This window comes from Triturus cristatus, chromosome 12 (assembly GCF_964204655.1).
Source record: "Triturus cristatus chromosome 12, aTriCri1.1, whole genome shotgun sequence".
In the NCBI taxonomy this organism is placed as follows: Eukaryota; Metazoa; Chordata; class Amphibia; order Caudata; family Salamandridae; genus Triturus; species Triturus cristatus.
The window spans coordinates 686,994,749-687,013,640 of NC_140595.1; the positions used below are offsets into that span (position 1 = coordinate 686,994,749).

Below are 18,892 nucleotides of genomic sequence, written 5' to 3' on the forward strand. Positions count from 1 at the left end.
ATAGAAGAACATGAACAAGAGAGAGCAGCATGGGGCAGGAAGAAATAGCAGACAAGAGAGAACAACACAGAGCGGAAGAACACTGAGAGAGAAGCTGGAACCACATGCACTCATGGAATTCTTAAGAAAAAGGAATCAAGAGAGAAACGCTGGTGGAGAAAAGCAGATGGACGATCGAGAGCAACACAGAGAATGGAGAGAAGCACATGAGAGAGATCTAAAAACACTTGCAATCTCGCTGAAAGCTTAAGCAAAAAGAAAAAAGTAGTTCTCTGAAAATGATCAGTGGAAAGTTACAAGTGAAGAAGATACGTACTAGGGCAGTGATGCTCAAATTATGGCCCGGGCCGCTTGCGACCCTCTTGACCTTTACATGTGGCCCCCTGGTCAACAGCAGCACTGGGCTGCTCTTGACTCAACAAGGCACTAACATTGGGAAAGAAGTTAAATAAACAGACAAGGTAATTAGAGGTTAATTGAAGTTAAAAAAGGGAGTAACTAAGTTATCCTGCACCGCTTTCTTTAGAAACAGCTTTATTTTTAAAGACATCTTGCAGCAAAAGTGTAAAAATATTATAACCTCTCTTCAAAATTCAAAAAGTGTATTTCATTAACAGGTAGAACCGTTTCACCTTAGTACATCCCATTATATCAGTGCACTGAGAAGTATATTTTTAAAAGTGATAGTTTTCAAACATGAATTTACAAATATTCATTATCCCCCCCCCCCCCCGATCCTGACAACAATATCAATAGTGAACTAAGATGCAAGTGAGTTAAGTGCACTCTTTGGGCTGGGTTGCTATTATACATGAACAACATTATAGTTTATTAAATCAAACACAGGGAAAGGTTTTGTACGATACACGTCCCAAAGTCATGTAGTTGATTTATTTATTTATTTTTTTGAACTTGTAAGGCGCAACAGCTACCCAAAAAGGGTTTCCCGGCGCCGAGATACAGCAAAGAATGTCAGGGACGAATACTAGCTATTCAAGTTATTGTTCGAATAACCAGGTCTTAACATTTCTTCGAAACCTGACATAGTTTTCCTCTTTCCGAATGAAAGGAGGGAGTGCGTTCCAGAGGGACGGACCAAGGTAGGCAAACGATCTGCCTCCCATTCTTGCCAATTTAAATCTTGGAACACAAAAATTAGAATGTGATTGTGAACGGAGACTACTATCAACCCTGAGCCAGTGAAGCTCCCGGCGATAGCTTGAGACCTCGGAGTTTTTAGGAATTTTGCACAGCAAACGGACTGCGGCATTCTGAACAAGTTGCAGTCGACTGACTACAGCTCTATTTGACCCGAGATACAGAATGTTACCATAGTCAAGCCGGGAAGAAATGAGGGCATTGACTACAGTCTTCTGAGTAGAAGGGGGCAGCATCCAGATAATTTTCCTCAACCATTTAATAATGGTGAGGCAAAGCCCAACAACTTTATTGGCCTGTTTACTAATAGAAAGGGCACTGTCTAAGATGAAACCCAGGTTGCGAACTTGAGTCACTGGTGTGGGAAAAGCAGCCAACTGGTCAGACCAGTGAGTGGGATTCCAGAGTTCTTGCTGTTTTCCTAAGAGAAGGAAAAACCACTACAAAAGGGGAACCCCTAGGTCAATAGAGGTAGAGCAGCAGGGGATAAATCAAAAGTAAACACGAAACAGTCTGCTGTACCTACAACTTTTTAACTAATGCATCTAAGTCAATTTTTGAGGCAAAAACCACTCTATCTAGACCATGCATAAATTGCGCTACAAGTCAAAATGAGATGTTTATCCTTTTTTTTATTTTCAGATTAATTGAAAGAAACTTGCTTTTTAAATGTGCAAATTATAAATTGCAAAAACAATTCAACAAACAAAGGACATAATGGTCCTACAAAACAGTAATGCCCATGGAAAATCTAAGATATAAATTATTCAAGCATTCTCATTCATACTTAAATCCATTCACACCATAACAACATATAACACATACATCCTAAAATCTGAAAAAATGAACAATTTAGAGGCCCAACATAGTAGGCGAGTCTTATTAGGCGTGAAACACACAAATTAGTAAATTGAAGGTAGAGATTTTACAATCAAGGATATCCAAATGGGGAAAGAAGAGTGAAAAAACAAAGGATTATTCTTTTGAGATTGTAAGGTCTTAGTGTATCTGTGTGGCGAACAATTCAGTTCGAGACGCCGACGCGCGTTTCGGTGTGACACCCCCTTTCCTGGGGTAACACCTTCTTCAGGGCGTGAAATTATTCATATGCGATTTCCATGGGACCTATCAAGTAATAAACACAAAATATGAACATAATATGCTATTTCTAAGTTATTACATTTGAAGGTCTAACATTTTAGGCAATAAAACATATCAATAATCGGACTAGTTGAGCACTGGTCTAGGCGGATGAGTGGTTAAGAACCGGATACATGGTTTATATATGAAAGTTGCACACATAGTCAAAATGAAATGAAAAAAATGAATGAAATGAAGTGAAAAATTCCCCAATCAAAAATGATCTTATCAACTAATCAAGGAATCTTCTAGGTGTGTTGATCCATCTAAATAAAGTTGTGTAAGTTTTGTGAAAGAAATTCAGTTAAAGAGAGTAAGTCAAAGCCACATATGCTAACCATGATTAAGGAAAAGATGTGCATACCCAGCTCAAAGGTTGAAAAATAGTTTCAAGCAGTCTTAAAGCGAAAGAAGAGGACAGTTTGGAATAAGTGCCAGAGTAAAAAGAATAATTAGATTAAAATAAGGTCACTAATTCCATATGAAACACATTGCTCAGAGATAGAGTACAATAGACATGCTCACCATAAGACAGAGGAAAAATGTCCTTAAGTTCAATAGAACAACTTCAGAAATTCTTGCAGGGGGCGAGCATAGCGATTAAATAAAGCTTGTCCACTAAAGGGGGTAGTGGATCTAAAAATAAAGATTAAATGAAAATAAGGACGGGAGGAATTATCGTTCCAGTTATTTAGCACATTTTACAAGAATTATGTATAAAACGTGAACCACATCTAAAGGTACGGATCTACCTGGGGTCAGCGATTCAAAGGTTTCTTTTGTGGGTGCTCCTAAGAAGATGTGTAGAGGTTCTAAGTCTAAAAAACAAGGAAGCACACGGACTGTCAGTAAGCTGGTCTAAGCGAGACTCCGGGTTGGAAACGACAAACATAATTAATGAAGTGGGCCACCTACTTGGTAATTAAAAAAGTAGCACCTAGCTGCTCTAACTGGACGTGAAACCAGCTTCGATGTGGCAGTGTGGATGAAACAATGGCACGGACTTTCCGCGAGGTCTAGGAGCAAACAAACGAATGACATTAGCGTTCGTGATGAACGCATGGAGATGGAAAAGCTTCAATTTAGACAATCCCACGGGTTTTCAAAGCGCTCACCGTCAGAAGATTCCCTGGTAATGTGGTCTTTCGTCTTAACTCGCTCAGAATACACGGACGCGTTTGATGTACAAATAACGGCTGAATGTGCTCCTCTCCCAGTTGGCCCCTCTCCGAAGAAGAGAAACGAAAAGCCTAATAGTACTCAGCTGTTTAAGTACTATTAGGGGGAGTGTACAAACCACGTCATGGTGTGACATATGAAAAGTGGCTATGGATTCCACCAAATATGTCGGAACGGAGTTCTCTAAATTAGCAACAGAGATTGGTTGCTAAAAATAGCACTGTCAGTACTGACATTTGCCAAAACGAGATAAGGACATCTCGGATCGCGTAGTCAGTTAAAGAGAGTTCAAATACCCAAAAAAAGATGGCTCAAATGATAGGTATAAGAAAATTCCAAAGGGAATTCGATTAACAATCCCATCAGAGTGGTAGTAGATAGGGTTGATAAATCAACAGGGGGAAATGCAGATCAAGATAGAACATGATGACGAGGAATCGCCTTCACAGGCAGATAAAAGACCATGTCATGCTATTTACATGATCGCGTTTTCCCAAGGTAATTCCTCATTTAAACCCCTTGTTTTAGAGTCCAGAAGGAAAATCCAAAAAACTTCTCGCTTTTTGCGAATGCGAGCACTGTCAGTGCCTTTTTGTGTTCGGATCTTTTCTAAGATGGTCCAACGTAGGTCCTTCTCGGTGTGTTTGGCCTCCATCCAGTGTTTGACCAATGGGGCTGTAAGGTTGTTTCGCCTAATGTTGGACTTGTGTTCCCCTATGCGTATTTTGCATTCTCTGCCGGTCTCTCCCACATAGGGGATATTACAAGGGCATAAGATGACATATATACAGTTGGATGTTTTACAATTTGTCATCTCTTTGAGGTTGACTGTCCTATTGTTGATTACGATGTTGTCATCAACAATGGCATTAGGGCATGCCTGGCAGCCTCCACATTGATAGTGTCCCAATACAGGAATATTGCCTGTGATGGATCTTTGTGTCGCGACATTCCGTTCTGGTAGTTTAGCCCTCACCAACATGTTTTTTAAGTTTTTGTTCCTTCGGAATGCGAAAAGAGGTCTGGGAATCCTGGGTGTCTGATTGTCTAGATTAAGTAGATGCCATTGTGAATTGACAATTTGACGTACTTTATGATTTATGGGTGAGTGTTTAATAACACATACCAGTTTGTCCATCTTATTTTCTTTCTCCTTGGGGATGAACAACGTATCCCGATTAAAGTATCTTGCTCTCTTGAGAGCATCCCTAACAAGTCTGTTGGGATACCCTCTCTGAATGAATTTTTGTTTCATTAACTCAGAATGAAGGAGATAATCTTTGACTGAAGTGCAGTTTCTACGCAATCGTAGAAACTGGCTGAATGGTATACTCGATTTTTGGCTGTTGGGATGAAAGCTTTCAAAGTGGAGCAGAGTGTTCCAAGAGGTAGGTTTCGTGAAGAGTGATACCTGTAGTTGGAGGTCTTCATGCTTCACATAAACATCCAGAAACTCTAGTTTTTCAACACTGCTTTGTGCCGTAAATCGGAGGTTGGAATCAGCTAGATTAATCCAAGAGATAAATTCATTGAGGGATTCTTGGTCACCACTCCAGACGAAGAATATATCGTCAATGAAGCGTGACCAGTGACGAATGTTCTCATAAAAGGGGGCCACCTCGTTATAGATGTTTCGATCTTCGAAGTGTCCCATATACAGACAGGCGACACTGGGCGCACAGGCCGCCCCCATGCTAACTCCCTGTACTTGATGATAAAAATCACCATCAAATTCGAAAAAGTTTTCTTCCAGGACAATTTCCAAACATTGAGTCAAGGAATATGTTGTTGTGTAATGATGTTTCTGATTGGATTTTGTCCTTAACTACTCTCAAAGCATCTCCTTGTGGGATGTTAGAATATAAGGACTCAATGTCCATGGTGACTAATATTTCTCGTTCTGGATCATATTGTAGGCCTTCTATTTTAGAGATAAAGTGTCCTGTGTCCTTAACATAGGATTGGAGCGTGGTGACCAAAGGTTGGAGGAACCGATCAATAGATTTTGAAAGTGGTTCTGTCGCCGATCCTATGGTGGAAACAATGGGTCTCATTGGGGGGTCTTTCTGATTTTTGTGAGTTTTGGGAACTCCATAGATAATGGGGATCCGGGTATGTGTAGGGGTGAGATATTCTGCTTCTTTTTCGCAGATTTCCCCCCTCTCTACGGCTGATACAACAACCTGAAGGATTCTGCGTTTCAGTCTTGGTTCTGGATTGGTGGTGATTTTCAAATAGTGCCTGGTTGACCCCAACAACACATTCATTCTATCCTTATAGTCACAAGTGTCAAAGATTACTATGCCTCCCCCTTTGTCACATGGTTTCACTGTGATATCTTTGTTGTTCTTCAAGGTTGAAAGGGCATTCTTTTCTTCCCTGGTGATGTTATTAGTGGGAAAGGGTACAAATGTGGTTATTTTTTCAATCTTGTTGAGGACGGCTTTCTCAAAGAGGTCTACTTCTTTACCAATTTGATCAATGGTAGGTGTAAAATTCGATGGTGGTTTAAGACCGGAGCGATTCCCATTGTAATCATTCACATCTCTGTTCTGAAAAAATTTTCTCAGTCTGATTTTCCGGAAGAAAGCATGTATGTCTGTCATGAATTCAAATTTGTTCATCGTAACCGAAGGAACAAAGGAAAGTCCTTTGGTAAGTAATGTTTCAGTGGGGTCATCCATCATATGTGCTGATAGATTAAACACTGGACTTTTGGCTATGTTCGCCAGTATTGGTTCTGGCGGGTCCTGATGTATCTTTGTGGTTGAGCTTGTTCCTGGTATCTCTGTTGTTGGACTGGTTCCTGATATTGATTTCTTTGATGTGTACTCTGATATTGGTTTCGGTATTGGTTTTGAAATCGTGGGCGGGATCCGCCCCTTCGATTCCCTAAAAAACGGTTCTCACTTTGATATCTCTCCACGTCTGATCTATATTGGGGGGTTTGATAAGATGGCCCCTCGCTGTCTGAGTCAGTAGTATCTGAAAATGTAATAATACGTTTGCTGCTCCACTGGGGATTGGAATTGCCAGTCAAATTATCATTTGTTGAGGTATAGAAGTTTTCGGATAGGTAAGGATAGGCCCTTTCCTGGGAGAAGAGTCTAATATCCTTTCTTAGCTTGTCCGTCTTTCTTTTGAATAGATATTCACTAAATGAATCTAACTCTATCACAATCTCTTCCAATTTTTTCTTGCCTTCCTCGAGGCCGCTAGATGCTTTGAGTTTGTCTTCTAGGTCCTGGATTTCCTTATTTAATAACTGGATTACCTCCCTTGCAGTTTCGATAATAAGGATCATCCAGTCTCTAGAGCATCTATTGGATATCAGGGCCCACTTTTCAAGGAATTGCCTGATCTCAACAAATAGGCCTGGTATGTTCCTAACTCTGAGGCCAATGGGAATAGTTCCCGCTTTCAGATACTCCAACATAAAGTTGGCATGTGACTCAGTACGTTTTGTTTTTTTCTTTAGGTTGAACAATTTAGTCCAATCCTCATTGGGACCTTTAGAGAGTGAGAAAGGTCTATCAGGGTCAAGTGTTTGACCTATGAGGCGTGCATAATCTTCATCAGAAAAACCAAAGGTTTTAATACTGTCCATAGGAGATTTTGAATGACAATCAGTTAAATGAAGAAAGGATATAAAAAGAAAGGATAGAGAAAAGGATAACAAATACTCCCTAAGGACTGATACAGAAAAGAGAATTTGAGACAGAAATAATGTGTGCAACTATCAAGGATCAATTCGAAGAATCGAAACTATAAGTAAACCCCACAGCAAGCAAGGCTGGGAAGGAAAAACCACTACAAAAGGTTCTTAACCACTCATCCGCCTAGACCAGTGCTCAACTAGTCCGATTATTGATGTTTTATTGCCTAAAATGTTAGACCTTCAAATGTAATAACTTAGAAATAGCATATTATGTTCATATTTTGTGTTTATTACTTGATAGGTCCCATGGAAATCGCATATGAATAATTTCACGCCCTGAAGAAGGTGTTACCCAGGAAAGGGGGTGTCACACCGAAACGCGCGTCGGCGTCTCGAACTGAATTGTTCGCCACACAGATCCATTAAGACCTTACAATCTCAAAAGAATAATCCTTTGTTTTTTCACTCTTCTTTCCCCATTTGGATATCCTTGATTGTAAAATCTCTACCTTCAATTTACTAATTTGTGTGTTTCACGCCTAATAAGACTCGCCTACTATGTTGGGCCTCTAAATTGTTCATTTTTTCAGATTTTAGGATGTATGTGTTATATGTTGTTATGGTGTGAATGGATTTAAGTATGAATGAGAATGCTTGAATAATTTATATCTTAGATTTTCCATGGGCATTACTGTTTTGCAGGACCATTATGTCCTTTGTTTGTTGAATTGTTTTTGCAATTTATAATTTGCACATTTAAAAAGCAAGTTTCTTTCAATTAATCTGAAAATAAAAAAAAGGATAAACATCTCATTTTGACTTGTAGCGCAATTTATGCATGGTCTAGATAGAGTGGTTTTTGCCTCAAAAATTGACTTAGATGCATTAGTTAAAAAGTTGTAGGTACAGCAGACTGTTTCGTGTTTCCTAAGAGAAGGACCTCTGTCTTGTCTCCATTAAGTTTTAATTGGTTTCTAGTCATCCAATTAAGGATGTTTTGAAGACCAAGTTTGAGGGGAGATGAAGAAGATGTGACTGGTTCGGATAGGGAAAAGATAATTTGGGAGTCATCGGCGTAAGTCATAAGGGAGAGTCCGGATTGATCTGCTAAATCAGCTAGGGGTCTGAGATAAATATTAAAAAATAATGGGCTCAGTATAGATCCCTGAGGCACGCCGTGGGGGGCATTGAAAAATTCAGAGCAGGCCGTAGAGGATGTTATTTGGAAAGTCCGGTCTCCCAAAAAAGAACGGATCCACTCCAGCGCTTTACCCCGGACACCATTTCTATACAATGCCTTAATGAGGATTTCATGCGATATAGTGTCAAAGGCCGCGCTCAGATCAAGGAGCACGAGCGCGACCGTCTGACTTTTGTCAAGGAGATTACGGATATGTTCCGTGACTCCAAGAAGAGTGGTTTCCGTCGAGAAACCAACTCGGAAACCAGATTGTGAGGGGTGCAAGAGAGTTATTTTCAACAAAGGTGGATAAAGCTGTATGGACAGGTCTCTCCAAGCACTTGGAAAAGGCAGGGAGCAGGGAAATGGGTCTATAGTTTGCCAAACATTCCGGGTTAGCTGTGGGCTTTTTTAACAATGGCGTGACCATAGCGTGTTTCCAGAGAGTCGGGACTGAGGAGAGTTCAAATGAAGCATTGAGCGTATCAACGATAACTCCTAAGGACTGGTCATCAAGTTGTTTGATGATTTTAATTGGGATGGGGTCCCTGGGGGAACCGGACCTAGTGTTTTTAAGAATGGTTTTCCTTGTATCTACCGTAATGAGGGGCCAAGTTTCCAAGGTATTTTCACCGAAGGAGGCAAGTTCCAAATCAATAAAAGGGGGAGATACGATATTGTTGGTGTTTATGTCCCTGATGATTTTTTTCAATTTTCTCAGAAAAGAAACATGCAAGATCTTGGCATTGTTGTGAGTTTAGTGGGGGAGCCACGGCTGTGGTGTGGGCACCAGCTAGATCCTTGACCAGGTTAAACAAAGTTTTCGACTTGTTTGTTGCTTCCATGATAGAATGGGACACAAAAGCTGCACAAGTTTTTGCACAGGCGGTGTGATATAAATTCCTGGCCACGTGATAGATGTTTTTAGCTTCAGGGTCGTAGTCTTTACGCCATTTTCGCTCCAATGCCTTACATCTTGATTTTTCAGTTTTCAGGAGATCATTAAACCATGGAGCAGGATGACGGTGTCTATTTCCTTTAATAGAAGTGGTAGATAAGCAGTGGTCAGCAGCATCGTTGAGCCATTTATGAGTGGCTTCCGCCAGGCTATTCATGTTATGGACCTTCCTAGGAGGATTTTCATGAAGTGCCTCATTTAATTTGGCCATGTCAAGTGACTTCCAGTTTTTCCTCGACATAACAGAAACGTCGGGTGTCGTGAAAGCGGTAGGTAGAAGTTTTATACTAAATTCTATTAAATAGTGGTCCGACCAACAGATAGGAGACGTGTTGTGCCATTTGAGCTCGGTAAAGTTAGAAAAAATGGGGTCAAGCAGGTGACCTTTATTATGAGTCGGTCCAGTATTAATTAAGGTCAAATTTAGGGCCTTCAGATCATCAAGTAAGTTAGTACAAGCGGGTATGGATGGATCCTCCAAATGTAAATTTAAATCACCAATGAGTGAGAAATTTTTAGATGCAATATAGTGAGGAGTAATATAGTTTGCTAAGTTGGATGCCCATTTGGAAGAATTTCCGGGGGGCCGGTATATCAATATGCCGGACATTGTACAGTTAGGATTCAGGGCGATTTTGAAAAAACCAGCTTCACAGTCAGGGATGGAAATTTGTTCTAAAGTACACTTCACGTCTCTATCGAAAATGATAGCTATTCCACCTCCTGACTGGTTTTGTCTGTCAATCCTAGTGATAGCATAGTTAGCAGGGAGGGCAGTAGCCACATCAGGGCCCGCACTCTCGTGCAGCCATGTCTCCGTCAACAAGAGGACACTGGGATTTGCCTCTAATAAGAGGTTGAAAATGTCCAGTCTGTGCTTGAGTAGTGAGCGGCAGTTCGTACTATAGAGCGCGTATTTCTTTCCCTCAACAAAACGAAGTTGTTTGTGTTTCCTATGTCTTCTAACAGCATCAGGGAACGGTTGAAGGATGGTAGTGGTAAGTTTGCACTTGTTACACGACACAACTCCAGTACTATGGAGATTGAGTGTGGTGCAACTTGGGTTAGGTATTGGGCGTAGCGCTCGTAGTTCCAGCGAGGATCTTACCAGCTTCCTGAGGACGGGGGGAGTATAGCCTTCTGCCCCATGCCCCGTACTGGCCCGGACGGGCACAGACGGGCTAGTCTTTGGCGTGTCTTCGGCGTGCTGAGTGCATGCTCGCTGCGCTCGTCCGCTGCACTTCCAAGGCATGTGCATAGTTATGGGGAGGGGAAGGGGGTGCGGCTAACTGCGACGGGCGTGGCCCGGTGTCTCGTGGGTGGCAATGGCGGCTAAGGACTCGCCCTTCTCGCCCCAGCACTGGATCAGCAGTACGGGAAAATGACAAGCCCAAAGCACCAGAAGCGCAGGTAAATGCAGTAAAATCAGAACAAAATAACAATACGGCAATGTGCAAATAGCGCGTATGACAAGTTTTAAAAAGAGTTAAGAAGCGACACCCCCGGCTTCCGCCTTAAGGGTAGCTGTAAACACCGGCTTGTAACTCAGCAATGGCGTTAAATACGTCAGAAAGGGGGCATGGCTAACTGCGAGGGGCGTGGCCCGGTGTCTCGTGGGTGGCAATGGCGGCTAAGGACTCGCCCTTCTCGCCCCAGCACTGGATCAGCAGTACGGGAAAATGACAAGCCCAAAGCACCAGAAGCGCAGGTAAATGCAGTAAAATCAGAACAAAATAACAATACGGCAATGTGCAAATAGCGCGTATGACAAGTTTTAAAAAGAGTTAAGAAGCGACACCCCCGGCTTCCGCCTCAAGGGTAGCTGTAAACATCGGCTTGTAACTCAGCAACGGCGTTAAATACGTCAGAAAGGGGGCGTGGCTAACTGCGAGGGGCGTGGCCCGGTGTCTCGTGGGTGGCAATGGCGGCTAAGGACTCGCCATTCTCGCCCCAGCACTGGATCAGCAGTACGGGAAAATGACAAGCCCAAAGCACCAGAAGCGCAGGTAAATGCAGTAAAATCAGAACAAAATAACAATACGGCAATGTGCAAATAGCGCGTATGACAAGTTTTAAAAAGAGTTAAGAAGCAACACCCCCGGCTTCCGCCTCAAGGTTAGCTGTAAACACCGGCTTGTAACTCAGCAACGGCGTTAAATACGTCAGAAAGGGGGCGTGGCTAACTGCGAGGGGCGTGGCCCGGTGTCTCGTGGGTGGCAATGGCGGCTAAGGACTCGCCCTTCTCGCCCCAGCACTGGATCAGCAGTACGGGAAAATGACAAGCCCAAAGCACCAGAAGCGCAGGTAAATGCAGTAAAATCAGAACAAAATAACAATACAGCAATGTGCAAATAGCGCGTATGACAAGTTTTAAAAAGAGTTAAGAAGCGACACCCCCGGTTTCCGCCTCAAGGGTAGCTGTAAACCTTTTATATGTGATAATGAAGAAAAAGGAGGGAAACTGAAATAAAACAAATGTCTAGGATCGCACAATTTGGTAAAGTGGAGAAGCCGGGATTAATCCCCGTTTTTTTGTTTTCACATTACGCAATTCAGCCAGTAGATGTATATGCATCGCTTCCCCTACCTTACTGGCACCTCCCCCTGCTTCTGACCACCACAATGCTGGTATCAATGCAGCCCTCTGTCACATCACAGACAAAACTTTTTGGGCCCCAGGAAAATGTTTATGAGTATCCATGTCCTAGGAAGTAATCAACAAAAGATGGGTAAGAAGTCTCCTACTGCTGGACACAGACTCAAATTATTTCCAGCCCTGTTCTTGACCAAGTCTATGCGTTCTCCGTTTTGCTATACACAGCTCCCTGGTCCCTAACTTGCCTCGCCGTCTATAAATATGAAAATATACATAGAAATGCAAAAGAGAGCAATTTTATTGTATATGAAAATTAGGGTCTACGATTTTTGTGACGCCAGTCAACACTGAAAATATAAACTGGGAAACACTTGCCTGCTGCAGAATTACTGTCAAGTTATTACTTGCAAACAACCTAGGCAGCAGGTTAAGCGTAGAAATTAGAAGAGATGAGAATTTATTAGACCTAAATTTAAGGACGTATTCAACTATTTCAAACAAACCCAGCCTCATCTGCTGCATCAACACACATGAGCGCGCGCCAAGGTCGTTAATATTCATGCGCCACTTTGAATATTCCGCCCTTAGCACCTTGCCTAGTGATATATAAAATCATTGTTTGAGATTTGTGATGCTTGACACCAAAGAACAGCGCTGGCCGCGACAAAGCCGTCACGCGCATTAATGAACCAAGATGAAAAGCATTTGACATGAAACAGAATCGAAGGAACAAAGTGCACGGAATTATGGGACAGGGAGAGCTAGGGTTAAGAGGAAAGGATTACGGAGAAACTATCAGATGACTACCGCTTCGGCAGCAGACGTGCATAGATGCAAAGGCTGATGGCAAAATAAAATAGCTGCCAAGTGACCAATGTAACGGGGCACCTTCCTCCAGCTCTTGCCTTTTGGCCACATCACTTTGCAAGACTTTGGGACAACTCGGCCAAATGACTTTTTACCATTCGGGCGCTCCCTTTCTCTTAGCAACAGGGCTATTATTGAAGCCATTTGGTCCAAGATGGTTCCACCGTCGCGTGGCCTCTCTTTCTACAGCCACAAAACAGCTGACCAGTGTTAACATAAGGAACAATTTAGCGTGTGGTTTAAGGTACACTACAGAGAGCACTGCAACCATAACTTTACTTTCTTCTCTTGTACCCCAGCAGCTCCTGCCAACCATGGTGCAAGCACCAGACCGAAATAAGCAGACTTTACATTGCAGCCCCTTTCTTTTAGCTTCTCTTGGGGGCAATGAAACAAATTATTTTTGTTACTAACCAAGCGCAGTTTACATGATTATTTCTTTATTTACATGTGAAATTCTTTATTTAATTGAACACCTGGAGATAGTAACCTTGTCAACCAGGGCAATTCTCTGTTCTCTTTGCTCGTGTGCTCGAAGGCAGATCCCCATAATGTCTGAAACCAATTTAGATAACCTTGAACGTTTTTGGAATTGGTTCTCGCAATACCAGAAACAACACTACAAGTCCCAGAATGCTGCAGGGTGTTGGCTAAAAATAAAGTATTGACTGAATGTGTTACCTAACAGACACCCAGCATCTCCAAGCAAATCTTGAGCTTAGCATGGACGATGCTTAGGTCAGGGAAGTTGATGGGAAAAAGTGGTCTATCACATTGCTCTCTGACAATCCCATACAATCCTAGCAGACAAACAGCCATTCAAAATAACTCCTTTCTAGTGTCCAGTTTGCAAATATTGACCCAAGCTGCTCTCTCTGTAGCAACCAGATGCAGCATTATCTCAGAAACAGAGGAAGTATTTTTAGAGCTACTGGCAAAATAACATTTTGGTTGCTGGAGCGCTCCCCTTTCATTTTAAATTACGCACATTTGGATTTTTTTTGTAATTTGATGCTGTACCTAGTTATCACGCTACAACTGCTCTTTACCGTACCTATGGAATAGCTTGCTTTGTTTGTTACAGCCTCGGTGATTGGATTAAATGAATTAAGACAAAATAAAATTTGTTTAGCTGTTGTAGACACACACGAGGAGGAGGGAAGAAGGAAATGACTGAAGGCTGGAAATGCCAGTGAAAACGAAAGGGTCCGATTGTGTGAAGGCCATAAAATGTGGTCACAGAACCCACAAGTGGATCTAGCCTGAAAAACAGGCACATCCCAGAAAGTTAAACATCACAGACCTACCCCACACCACTTCCTATGAGTGTGCCTACACTGTTCGACTGCAGCCGCCACTGGGGAGGCAAGACAAACAGGGAACTCTTTGCTAAGCTTTGCAAACACAAGTATAGCCAGGGCCCTGGGTCTGTGAGGAGAAAGGCAGCAGCATTCCTGATACTATCCAGGGCTCTCCTCCCTTGTGCCATGCAGTACACGTCACTATCCTGGCCTAGGACCAGGAATAGAGAGAGGAGGGTTAGTACAAACTCTAGAAACGAGGTGAGAGCAGCTAATGCACAAGAACACGCCAATACTGGGGAAGTGTCTGCAGCACTGCAATCACAGCACGACAATGCACACGTGTGCACGCACCACCGCACCCACACAGGCCAAGGCAATAGAAAGAAGCCACACCACAGTTACCACCACCACAACTGCCCCAGAAGAGGCAGAACGAGGCCCTCGGATATAAAGTGGACTGAACCAGTGAGGAGGGATGCGCCGGATGGAAATACAACCCGATAGGGCACACGTTTCCATGCAGTGTATCATGACAAAAGAGACCACACAAGAAAGGGAGATTTGAACATAGAAGTGGATTTGAACATAGAAGTGGATTTGAACATAGAAGGAGATTTGAACATAGAAGGAGATTTGAACATAGAAGGAGATTTGAACATAGAAGGAGATTTGAACATAGAAGGAGATTTGAACATAGAAGGAGGTTTGAACATAGGAGGTTTGAACATAGGAGATTTGAAAACAGATGGAGATTTGAACATAGAAGTAGATTTGAACATAGAAGTAGATTTGAACATAGAAGTAGATTTGAACATAGAAGTGGATTGGAACATAGAAGGAGATTTGAACATAGAAGGAGATTTGAACATAGAAGGAGATTTGAACATAGAAGGATGTTTGAACATAGAAGTGAATTTGAACATAGAAGTGGATTTGAACATAGAAGTGGATTTGAACATAGAAGTGGATTTGAACATAGAAGTGGATTTGAACATAGAAGTGGATTTGAACATAGAAGGACATTTGAACATAGAAGGAGATTTGAACATAGAAGGAGATTTGAACATAGAAGTGGATTTGAACATAGAAGTGGATTTGAACATAGAAGTGGATTTGAACATAGAAGTGGATTTGAACATAGAAGTGGATTTAAACATAGAAGTGGATTTAAACATAGAAGTGGATTGGAACACAGATGGAGGTTTGAACATAGAAGGAGGTTTGAACATAGAAGGAGGTTTGAACATAGAAGTGGATCTGAACATAGAAGTGGATTTGAACATAGAAGTGGATTGGAACACAGAAGGAGATTTGAACACAGAAGGAGGTTTGAACATAGAAGGAGGTTTGAACATAGACGTGGATTTGAACATAGAAGTGGATTTGAACATAGAAGTGGATTTGAACATAGAAGTGAATTTAAACATAGAAGTGGATTGGAACATGGAAGGAGATTTGAACACAGAAGGAGGTTTGAACATAGAAGGAGGTTTGAACATAGAAGGAGGTTTGAACATAGAAGGAGGTTTGAATACAGAATGAGATTTGAACATAAAAGTAGATTTGAACATAGAAGTGCATTCGAATTTAGGAGAACATTCCCTGTTCTCATGGCAAAGGAACACCTGAAATATTGTCCTCACATTTCTCTGAACCAAATTGGCACAGAATCAGGCAACCCCCCTGCCAATCAAAAATGACTCCTTCGATTGCCCACTCAAACCACACTGGATGTGCTTTAATACTTTTCACACACACCACAGGGGGTAAGACACGCCCATATAAACGTCTATGACATCAGAGGATCGACAGTTATCATAGAAGACCCCGAGAGCTCTTGTATCACCACGAGGAAGCCTTTCACTCACACCTCTCCCCGTTGAAAGAACTAAGGACTCACAATCCTTAGATTCAGGTAACCTGTGATGCCTAGACATTATAGACTCCAACAGTAGTGCCTTAGTGGATTTCGTTTTGAACAACCACCAAAATCTACCCTGCAGGTGGACTAAAGTACAGGGGAGGATTCTGTGCCTCAAAACAGAAAACCACAGGTGTACCTAGTGCCCAGCCTCCTGCCAGCTACAAAAGAGCACAGCGAGGTGGCGAGGTGGCGGGGCTGCGGCAACTCTACTGAATGGCCGGCAGCCACACAGCATGATGTAATTGTAAACACGTTGATCAGGACTGGTTGAAAGGCAACCAATGAAAACTGCTTTGGCAATTCTGATTGGCGGTCTTTCAACTAATTAGAAACAGGGGCAGATCACTAGACAACAAGCATTAGCAAAGCCAATATGTTTAAGCTATGAGAGCAAGAGCTATTGGCTTTTGTCAATGTTGTAAAGCTATGCTGAAGTGTAGTAGTAGAAAGCGCAATGATGCAGCCAGGGCTTTTTAAATGTTTTTTATTTTAAAGTGCATTAATGCTCGACTCATCATAGTCTTCCAGCCATGCTGCTATACAGCAGGGCTACAAATCATTGCCAAAGTCAACAATGCCCCTGCAATGCTATACGGCCATGGTACTCATAGTACGAGCCACGGGCCGCCAGCGGCCTGGCAGTCCTTCATTGGCAGCCCGGGGACCTTGCCTTGAAGTTTTTATTTTTCAAGTGAGGCTGGCAGGAAACACAGAAGATGACCGCAGGGGGATACGTAGTGAATACCTATTAAATACGTATTCACTACGTATGCTCCTGCGGCCATCTTATGTGTTTACTGCCGGCCTCTGTGACATCATAGGTTCCTGTTTCGTGTTGCCAACGACCTCCTCTTCTCCCGCAGCAGCTTCATCTTCGAGTCACTACCCCTGAAGAGTAGATGTAAGCACAGTCAGACATTTGGACAATTGCACCTGGAGAGAGAGAGAGACAGACAGAGAGAGACAGAGATAAAGGCAGACAGAGAGAGAGACAGAGAGAGAGACAGAGACAGACAGACAGAGACAGAGACAGAGACAGAGACAGAGACAGAGAGAGAGAGAGAGACAGACAGAGACAGAGACAGAGAGAGAGAGAGACAGAGACAGAGACAGATAGAGACAGATAGAGACAGAGACAGATAGAGAGAAAAAGGTCAATAGAGACAGATAGAGGCAGAGACAGATAGAGACACATAGAGCCAGATAGAGACACACAGAGAGACAGATAGAGATAGATAGAGACAGGGACAGTGACAGTGACAGAGAGAGATAGAGACAGATAGAGATAAAGAGATAGAGATAGAGACAGAGACAGATAGAGACAGATAGAGAAAGAGAAAGAGGTAAATAGAGACAGATAGAGGCAGAGACAGATAGAGACACATAGAGCCAGATAGAGACAGATAGAGTCACACAGAGAGACAGATAGAGATAGCGATAGATAGAGACAGGGACAGTGACAGAGACAGATAGAGACAGAGACAGATAGAGACAGAGGCAGATAGAGACAGAGGCAGACAGAGACAGAGACAGACAGAGACAGACAGAGACAGATAGCTATAGAGATAGATAGAGATAAATAAAGACAGGGAGAGACAGAAATAGATAGAGACAGAGACAGAGACAGAGACAGAGAGAGAGAGAGAGAGAGAGAGATAGATAGATAGATGCGTGTATGCCGGGTCTGGTGGCTCAGTAGACTAATGCATCCGCTGCAGGGGTCTGTGTTCGACCTCATGGTCACAGTTTTTTTAAACTCTAGCCCTGCCCCTCACTGACCACGCCCCCACAGGTGCGACCCTCAGTCCCAAACCACTCTGTAAATGTGGCCCCCGAGAGAAAGTTTGTGAGTACCCATGCTATACAGCATGAGTAAAAGGAAACGGCAAAGCCCATAGTCTAAAAAGCGATACCTATTGGCTGTGCCAATGCTTGTTAGGTCTCGGCACACACCCCTATGATTCTGCGCAAATCAGTTAATCACCCCATGCGTGACAAAGGAAAAAAATATGACATTTGGCAAAAGATCCTATCACATAAGGAAAGCAATTGCGCGCATGTCCATGTTCTAGTGATAAAACACTTGGAAGCAGATAACATCTGTTGTCACAACAAACGCCCATTTCAAAGGATAAAAGGGCTTCTTTGAAGTGGGTGTGGCACAGTAAAATATAGCTACAAATGGCAAGAGGTTCAACAAGGAATGACAGGGAAGAAAAAATAAATAAAAGTAGCACTTAAATCACAGGGCGATCAGCAGAAGGATAGCAATCAGTACTTGGTCCATAATCCATCCGAAAGAAGAGGAAGTGAAGTCAGCACATGCTAGCCTATTAGAAGGCAGCAAATAAGAGTGACAATGAAGCCAACAAATGTTGAGCAATGGGCGGGCTGCAAACCTCTTGTTGTACACAATATCTCTAGCACATGTGCTGTCGCAGGCAAGACCTAAAAATGCTGTTTGCCCAATCATCTGCTTCAGTGAAGCAAGTCCTGAACTTATTTTTATTTCGCTCATCCCTACTGCACACATACAAAACAGGTATTCTATTAAATCAGTCATAATCTTATGAGCGGGTAGCACCACACATGCCCTTATGACTGTCTATGACCTCCAACAGGTGGCAGCACATATCTATGGATATTGACCATTACCACCTTCCAATCAGGAAGCAGCAAACCTACAAATGGGCACCCATTGGCACATGATGCACCAATAGGAGAGCAACTGAGTTGCTCAAACAACCCTTTATGAACCTTAGCAACAGAGCTTCTATTGAAGGCAGAGGACATGCTGCAGGTTTGTCTCAAGATACACAACAACCGAAGGACAATCCTTCATGGCCACCGACACACAGTGCCAGGGCTACCGTCACAACCACGCAGGCAAGAGGTGGTTAGAACTTAGAAGGACACCTCTGGCACAAG

General features: G+C 42.7%; 1 protein-coding gene across 6 annotated transcripts in view; it reads right to left on the minus strand.

Moving 5' to 3' along the window:
• LOC146780096 (P2Y purinoceptor 4-like) overlaps positions 1 to 18,892 on the minus strand; it is a 229,659-nt gene that overhangs the window by 142,050 nt on the left and 68,717 nt on the right. For 2 of the 6 annotated variants that reach the window (XM_085639818.1, XM_085639821.1), the window contains exon 2: positions 11,861 to 11,977. The exons of the other annotated variants lie outside the window; for them this stretch is intronic. The gene's annotated coding sequence lies outside the window, so the exon portion shown is untranslated. The remainder of the gene's footprint in view (positions 1 to 11,860; positions 11,978 to 18,892) is intronic. 6 annotated transcript variants of the gene reach the window in all.